We start from the raw sequence: 9,089 nt of genomic DNA on the forward strand, positions 1-9,089 counted from the left end.
CTAGAATTTAGCTCTTAGTTATATATGTGGCAGGGGATTTCTTGACTATGTTGTGTGTGCTATTTGTCTGAGTTTTGTGAAAGCAATGATCTTCACAGATGACCTACCTTTTCAGTTACCCAGCTGCACCTAACATCAAGCACAGGCGGGGCTAGGGGTGCTGACCCACTGATGATTAATAATAACTGCTATATTTCAAGAGCTTTCCGTACTCTGACCCAGACACTGATTGCGCTAGGCACTTTGTACACACTTATCTCTATGAGATTGATATTATCATCCTTTTTTTATAGGTGGGGAAACTGAAACTCAGAGAGATTAAGAGACTTGGTGAAGTTTCTGTAGTTTTTAAGTAGCTAAACTTGAATTTAAGTCTAGGTGTGATGTAATCAAAAATGGTGGCCTCAGCCTCTCTGTTAAATTAATACTACTTTTGGTTGATTTGTAAATATTCAGATCTACTCATTCTCTTCCCAGTGTCAATTATGTTTGTTCTCTCTCTCCCTTCATTTTTTTTTTTTTTTTTTTGGCCACGCCATGTGGCATGTGGGATCTTAGTTCCCTGACCAGAGCTAGAACCTGCACCCCCTGCATTGGAAGTGTGGAGTCATAACCACTGGACCGCCAGGGAATTCCCTCTCTCTTCATATTTTTTGTTTGTTTGTTTTTTGTTTGTTTTTTGTTTTTTTTTTGCGGTGCGCGGGCCTCTCACTGCCGTGGCCTCTCCCATTGCAGAGCACAGGCTCCAGACGCGCAGGCTCAGCGGCCATGGCTCACGGGCCCAGCCGCTCCGCGGCATGTGGGATCTTCCCGGACCGGGGCACGAACCTGCGTCCCCTGCATCGGCAGGCGGACTCTCAACCACTGTGCCACCAGGGAAGCCCTCTCTTCATATTTTTTAATGGTCCTTTCAGGTCTCTGCATTTATATCAGAACAACTAAACCCTTCTAGAATCTTCCAGATGTTGGTTATTTGGTGATATATATCTCTCTCTATATTTATATGTATACATAATAGTTGTAAGCATTGAGCTCACATGTGTGCTCATCCACTTTTTCTCTCTTGCAAAGTAGTATATTCTATAAACTGAACAAAACTCAAGATTAAAAACAAAGAAATTAATAAACGTACAATGGAAACAGAAATTGGGAACACAAAAGTAGTATCTCAGAATGAACACATTATATGTTCACAACCAGGAATTCTTCAGTTGGGTTTGTGGTTAAGTCATTACTAATATGTTTCTCTGTTGTTTTCTATATACTCCAATCTGGTTGAGTTTCTGTAAAGCCTTAACATCAGATTATGGAGCACATCTAGACCATTAAAAAGCCTTCTATAACATTAAGAAGATAAAATAATAAATTAAAATTAAATTGCTTAATTGCAATATAGTAATTTAATTTTAAGAACATTTTTTGGGCTGAAAACTCCTTGAGATGTTTGTGGCGAGGCATCCCAAAGCAAGATCTGTGGTAGGACTATGTCAGCTTGGGGCTCTAGAGCTTGCCATCTCATTGCTAGAAGATGATCAGTATTTGCTACGAGCCCTTCAATGCAACCAGTCTCCTTGGTCCCTGCAATGACAGTTTCTGCAATGACAGAAACTGCTACCTGCCTCCCAATGTCCATCCTCTTTTCTTTCTTGGTAACAGAACCGTCATTTTTATCTGGGCTCATTGCCCTAGTCACTGGTCACCAACCCATGCCTTCTTGGGCACCACTTTCCAGCCTCCCTGGTAGTTATTTATACACAGCCATGTTGCTTGTATTGTTAGTGAGTGGAAGTGGTGCGTGTCACTTCCGCTTCTGGCCCTCAGAAATTTCCCTTGCCAGTTCTCCATGCTCTTTCCCCTTCTACAGCTTGATGCAGACAAGTAAGAAGATCTTGGCAGACAGGTGTTGAAAATGACAGCAGCACAAGACAGAAGAAACTTAGGTCCCTCAATCACTGCTTGGGGGAGAACCACCTGCCAATCGAGAACATCATTTTGGACTTTCTGTGAGTGAGAAATAAACTTATATCATGTTTGAGCCATTCATCATTTGGGGGTTCCAGTCATAAACTATAAGTACCTTACTGACACCGACATCAGAAGTAGAAGACCCTATTTCCTAGCTTCACTTGCTGAGTGTAGCCAAGTAACTTAAGTTCTGACCAATGAGATATAAGCAGAAGTGTTTTGTATGACTTTGCAGGAGGCTGCTTAAAGGAAGCTGATTTGAATGGGATGGGGAACATTTTGTCTTCTTTTGCTTTCCCTCTATTGCTGTCTAGAACTCAGACCTAATGGTGGGAATTCCATTGGCCATCTCTCCACCTTGCAGATGGAAATCATTTGCTAAGAGAACGGAGCAGAGAGACTAGGTTCCTGATGAAGATGGAGCTGTTGGACCAATCTTGGACCGCTAACCCGTCCACAACACTTCCATGTTAGAGAAATCTTTTCTGTTTATGCCACTCGTTTATTTGAGGCCCAACGTATTAAGTTTTCTTTTTATAGACCGTGCTTTTGGTATCAAATCTAAGAACGCTGCCTAGCCTTAGCCCTCAAAAGTATTTTTCTATGTTTTTTTTCTAGAAGCCTTAAAGATTTATGCTTTACATTTAAGTTCATGATCCATTTGGGGTCAATTTTTGCCTCAGGTGTGAGGTTAAGGTTGAGGATTTTTCTTGTTTGTTTGTTTAAATAAACAACAATAATTTATTTGTCACAATTCTGGAGGCTGGGAAGTTCAGGATCAAAGCACCTGAAGACTTGGTGTCTGGTAAGGGTTCACTTTGTCCTTACATGAAGGAAGGGGCAAGAGAACTCTCTGGGTTCACCTTCATGATATAATTATGTCCCTGAAGCCACACCTCCAAATACCATCATATCGGGGATTAGGCTTCAACATTTGCATTTTGGGGGAACACAAATGTCAGTATATAGTAGTCACTGATTGTCTTCAAGTAGATCAGAGGTATGATTGGATTTTTTAAAAAATTTTATTGGAGTCTAGTTGATTTACAGTGTTGTGTTAGTTTCAGGTGTACAGCAAAGGGATTCAGTTATACATATACATATATTCATTCTTTTTCAGATTCTTTACCCATATAAGTTATTACAGAGTATTGAGTAGAGTTCCCTGAGCTATACAGTGGGTCCTTGTTGTTTATCTATTTTATATACAGTAGTGGAGGTTCATTTTTTTGCCTATGGATATCCAGTTGCTCCAGGTGAAAAATCTATCATCCCTTTATTGAATTGCTTTTGCACCTTTGTTGAAAATCAGTTGGGCATGTTTGTGCCCTATTCTGTTTTATTGATGTATGTGTCCATCTGTCCACTAATAAATACCACACTGATATACAGTAGACATTAATATCAGGTAAAGTGATGCCTCACCATTTATTCTTCTTTTTCAAGATGATTGTTTAGCTATTCTAGGTCCTGTGCCTTTCCATATAAGTTTAAGAATAAGCTTGTCTGTGTCTACAAAGAACCTTACTGTGATTTTGATAGAAACTGCATTAACACTGTAGATCAGTTTATGGAGAATTCACATCGTTACTATGTTGAGTCTTCCAGTCCATGAGCACTGTTATGTCTATTAATTTATTTACGTCTTCTTTCATTTCTTCATCATCTCTTTGTAATCTTCAGCATACAGGTTCTGTACATATTTTGTTCAATTTATAGTTAAGTATTTCCTTTTCTTTAGAATGATTGTAAATGGTATTATATTTTAGTTTTGGTTTCAAATGTTTATTGTTAATATGTAGAAATGTGATGATTTTTGTACGTTGATTTTGTATCCTGCAAGTTTATGGAATTCACTTATTAGTTTTAGGAACTTTATTTGAATATTCCTTGGGATTTTCTACATAGACATTCATATCATCTCCACGGAGGAACAGTTTTATTTTTTCCTTTTCAGTCTGCTCTCTGCTCAAAAAATAACTCAGCCAGAATGGATTTTCCTGCTGAAACGATGATGTGAAAACAGAAAAATTTCACTATAACCTTTTCGTTTTATTTTGTTTATTTTTTTTATCTACATCTGATTGTCACCTTTATTCCTGAATGAAGGATTCAGAAATTACAGGAAATGTTACTGGACAACTTTGATTTACAAGAGAAACAAAGAATTTATTGCTGAGTTGGTTACTGGTGGCAAAGTAATCAGAAATTCTATGAAAGAAACTGCAAGTTGACCTCTTTTAAAGTTACTTTAAAAGCCAAGGTTGATTTTGTAGTTCTTGGTCAGAATTCCACAATGATTTACATTATTTTGATATAGTGTCATGGGCATCTGTTGCTTTTGCCTGCTTAACATCTGTTTCTTCCTGTGATACCAGAACCCGAGTTTTCTTTTTGGGAAACACTCGCCCTGACTCTCAGTCCCTGTCGTCCTGGTGGGGCTTACTCTCCCCTTGGACCCCAGATGGACGTGTGGTCCAAATCTGGCCAATGAGAATATTAATCACGCTCAGGAATGAGTGTATGTTATAAGCTGAGCCTATCAGAGCAAAGATTGTCAGCCCCAGGAGCTATGCTAGAAGGACTGGGAAAGAGAAACTCTCTTCTTGGGTAGTTAAATCAAGAGAAAGTTAGCCTAGAGCTTCTGGTGAATATCATGTCAGAAAATGGGAATGAGAATGAAATCAAGAGAGGGGAAGGCAAAGCTGAAGTCTCAAGACAAGCTCCTGAAGACCTTGTGTGAAAGTCTGGGACCAGTTATACCTGAAAGTCTACTCCTAAATTTTCCTGTGGACATAAAATTTGCCCTTTATTTGAGTTGTATTTTGGTCACTTGCAACTGAGAGTCTTGACCATACACTTAATTTCTTACCAGATTAATCAGGATAGAGAGTTTCATTTTGTTTTGTTGTTTTGTTTTTCGATTTTTTAATTTTTATTTTTGGCTGCCCCACGCAGCTTGTGGGATCTCAGTTCCCTGACCAGGGATTGAACCCAGGACACAGCAGTGAAAGTACTGAATCCTAACCGCTAGACCACCAGGGAACTCCCAGAATATAGAGATTTTTTAAAAATTCCTTCATGAAACTTTTTCTAATTGGAAGGAGGATGGCCATTCCTCCCCAAAGGATCTCTTATGACTTATATCCATTTCCTTTCACCTGTACACGATCTAAAGATTTTCAAATGTATTTCTCGAGTTGCCTGAATGTCCTTGCATGCTGTCTTGTCCTTGAAACTCATAATAGGTAGTTGGGACTGTGATGAACGTGTTTTTGTTAACACCCAACAAAGTGCCGCTTGCCGTAAGAAGCTTAGAAACGATTTCCAGTGGAAATAAAAGACATTCTTCCTAAAGTTTTGTGCAGAAACCTTCCTGTCCCTCCCCTGGGGGTAGCCAGCCACAGGAAAGCCTCTTCTGCAGAACCCTCCTTTTCCAGGAAGACTAACTCCTGTTGGGACCAACACCTTTTGCCTGGGGAAGGTAGTGCTTTTCTTCTCATATCCTCTCTGAAGGGGTTGGGTCCACCACAGTTTCCCATTTATGATGTTGGGTCCTGCAAAACATCACATAGCATCAGCAGAAAAGCCCCTGCGTGAAGAAAGAGCCTTGCTGGACTGAAGGAGGTCTTGCCTGCGCTCTTGCCTCTGTGGAAGGTCTGCAGCACAGGTGAGAGGCACAGAGGGCTGGCTCTTTGGGGCTCTGCCAGCTGGGATTATGATTTACCAAGCTTCCAACGGATGCCAGTGGGCACAGCGCTACAGGCCAAATTGGATTCTTTACGGTAACCGTGTATTCATTTGGGGAAAACACTTCCAATGCAAATGATTGAAATGGAACTTAGATGTGCACTCTGCTGCCTAAATAAAAGCTTTCACAGGTAGGCCATTCAGACTCAATTAAGGGAAGCAAAACAGGATCCATCAGGGCCGTGGTCACAACCCCCGTGGCTGAGAATGAACAGTGAGTGGTCCAAATGGATGGGGGGCGCTGAGTGGCACCTAATTTACAGCGGGAGCTCAGCCCTTTTACGCTCTTTGCCGCTTCGCTGGAACAAGGAGAAAAAGACATTAGTATGAAGGATAATGTGCTATGGACACATAAAGATTAAAGGAAGAGGGACGCATGAAATGTCATTTATTTGAAGGTCTGCTTTAGGCTCTTCTGTGCTCTTACCCCCGAAAACACATTTCACCATGTTTTAACCATCTGTGGCCCACCCTGGAGCCCAGGCACCCAGGCTTTTCCAGTTTCTTGTCAAGCCCAGACAGAGGAAACTGCAGCCTGCCATCTGAAGGGGGATAACTGGTGCACCTTACTGTCTCTGCTGAGAAAAGGGTATGGATGTTGCAGACCACTTTGTTGTGGGTAGAACTGTGTCCCTTTAAAAGACGTGTTGAAGTCCTAAACCTTGGGACCTGTGAATGTCACCTTATTTGGAAATAGAGTCCCTGTAGATGCAGCTGAGTGAAGGTGAGGTGATACAGAATTAGGATGGGCCTAATCCAGTGTGACTGGTGTCCGTATGAGAGGCGAAGAGACACAGGGAGGGCACCATGTGACATTGGAGACAGGGATTGGGGTGATGTGTCCACAAAGCCAAAACACCAAGGGTTGCCAGCAACACCAGAAGCTAAGAGAAAGGCATGGGGCAGGTTCTCCCCTAGAGCTTTCAGAGAGAGCACAGCCCGGCTGACATCTTGATTTAGGACTTCTAGAATCCAGAACCGTGAGAATAAATTTCTGTCGCTTTGAGCCACCCAGTGGCTCAAATTGCCAAATTTGGTAATTTGGTGTGGTTGTAATTTGGTAACGGCAGCCCTAGGAACCTAATACACTGGCTGAAGAGTAAGTGCATGGTGCTATAAAACCCACTCTATGCATGAAAAGGTCACTGTAGATCTGTCTCAAATAGTCATAACGAACAATGCCATCTTCCCCAAAGGAGGTGCAGCTCCCCAAGGATTTGAGAGGCTCTTCTAGATGTGGCTGCATGTATGTGCCCCCCTCCCCCAGACTGGGAGCGCTTGGAGGGCAGGAGCCATGTCTGTTCTCCTCTGCAACCCTCCTTCTGTGCCTGAACACCAGAAGAGTTCCATACATGTGGAAATATGAATGAATTAATGGAAGAATGTATATCAGATGAGCGATTAGCATTATTTTACGCTGTCACATAAGTAATTACCATCATCTTCCATTAATACGTACCTGGCAAAGAAAGCAGGTCCAGTGCCCTCATTGGAGGAATCCACTCTTAGACATTGAAAGACACGACCTTGGGTTTCTTTGAGATCTGATTTGGTCCCTGGAGCCCTTAGTGGCAGATGTGACCAGTAACACCCTTTTCTTCAATCTGAAAATCCTGCTTCTTAACTTTCAGGGCAAGGTGTGTTACCCTCCATTTAAAATCAGCCCACCCCAAATGATAACCTACTCTTTAGTGTATGAGTTCATCTTAAATGACTTCTGAGGCTCCAGGTGAAGGGTGCTATCACCAGCAACAATCACTAAATGAAATAACACCAGACGTAAAATCAACCACATGGGTCTCCTGGAGGGAAATAGAACATTCCCTCCAGGAGGGTTTCTAATGGGGGGATTCATTTGCTGAAACCCCGGAATTGAAGTACCTTTTAGTGTTGAATGTGAAAGTGTTTTATAAACTGTAAAGGGCTGTAAGGAAGTTAGTGATTATGTTTCTGATTTTTCCTATTCCATATCTTTGATTAAATGACAAACCCAAAGACTCAGTAACCAACCTTTTTACTTCTTTGGATGGTAATTTCCTTATCCAAATGAGGGACTTATGGTTAATAGCCCAAGGTCCCAGCTAAATCCATTATTTTTTCTTTGCTTTACAATTTATCAGCAGGGGTGTGTATATATCTAAGGTCCTGAAACCTGGGACTATATCTGGTGACTCTCTTGGTATATAACATTAAATTATTTTGCATAAGTTTTTCAGAATAGATTTTGTATAATATACAAGACAAAGCTTTTTTAAAAAGTAAAACGGGAGAAAGTAGGACATGAGAAAGTATAATAAGAAGCACTTTTGGAAAATATATCCATTATAATAATCAAAATTCCTCTTACCTAAAAAGGAAAGGAAGAGTACATTTATGATTAGCATGAGTATATTTCATGCTTGTTGCAAAGTACATTTTTAGAAAAAAGAGAAGCAAAAGCTTCCTTAAATGTAGTTAGAAGTCCTAGGTGCCTTTTATATGTAAACAGCAAACTTAATTTTTTAATGTGTAAAAAAAAAGTTGAAACAACCCTAACTTCAAGTTATAAGTGCATAAAGCAAACGCCGTATTCAGAAATGACCATTATTGTGTTTTTGGAATCAACAACTTTTTCTGTGACTAAAATGCCCCTTGATATTCCTGAAGCTTGCTGGAAAGCTGGGAAGAAAAGAACGGGGCAGAAATACAGTCAGGAAGTAATCTATGATTTTTGATTCAATGGAATCAACGTTTCTTGTATATTTTTATTTGCTTTTTTAAGACAATAGGCCTTTGATTTTAGTGTGTGTCTAGCTTTGAAATCAGCTTGGTTCTACGAACGGTCTATCAGAGTGCCCTTGAACCGCAGGTCACAGGCCCACAAATGTGGGCAAGGCAACACAGGCCCTAGACAATAGAGGAATCTCTCAGATGAGTGCGTCTGAGACAAGGGGGATAAGGAGGATGGATTCTAAACTCTAAAGATGACAAATACTTAGACTGGCGTGAGCTAAAGGGAATGAAGCAATAAGGCAAAAACAAACAAACTGAAAACCAAAACGCCGTCATTTTCTCCATAACTTCCTTTAGATATTAATCCTTTCGTGTTTTAAAAAGAATTTTTAAAAATATTTTAAGAAATATGTAACAAGAGCTGTAAAAGTACTTATGTCTCTTGCCCTAGTAATTCTACTTCTAGATATTTATCTTAAGAAAATAATCAGAAGTGATTGATGAATAAGCATGTTTACTGAAACATTGTTTATAATATAGGAAAAGTTGGAAACAAACTCAATGTACAAAAACAGGAAAATGGGGCTTCCCTGGTGGCGCAGTAGTTGAGAGTCCGCCTGCCGATGCAGGGGACACGGGTTCGTGCCCCGATCTGGGAAGAT

Source organism: Grampus griseus (genome assembly GCF_964374135.1).
Source record: "Grampus griseus genome assembly, chromosome: 16".
Taxonomy (NCBI): Eukaryota; Metazoa; Chordata; class Mammalia; order Artiodactyla; family Delphinidae; genus Grampus; species Grampus griseus.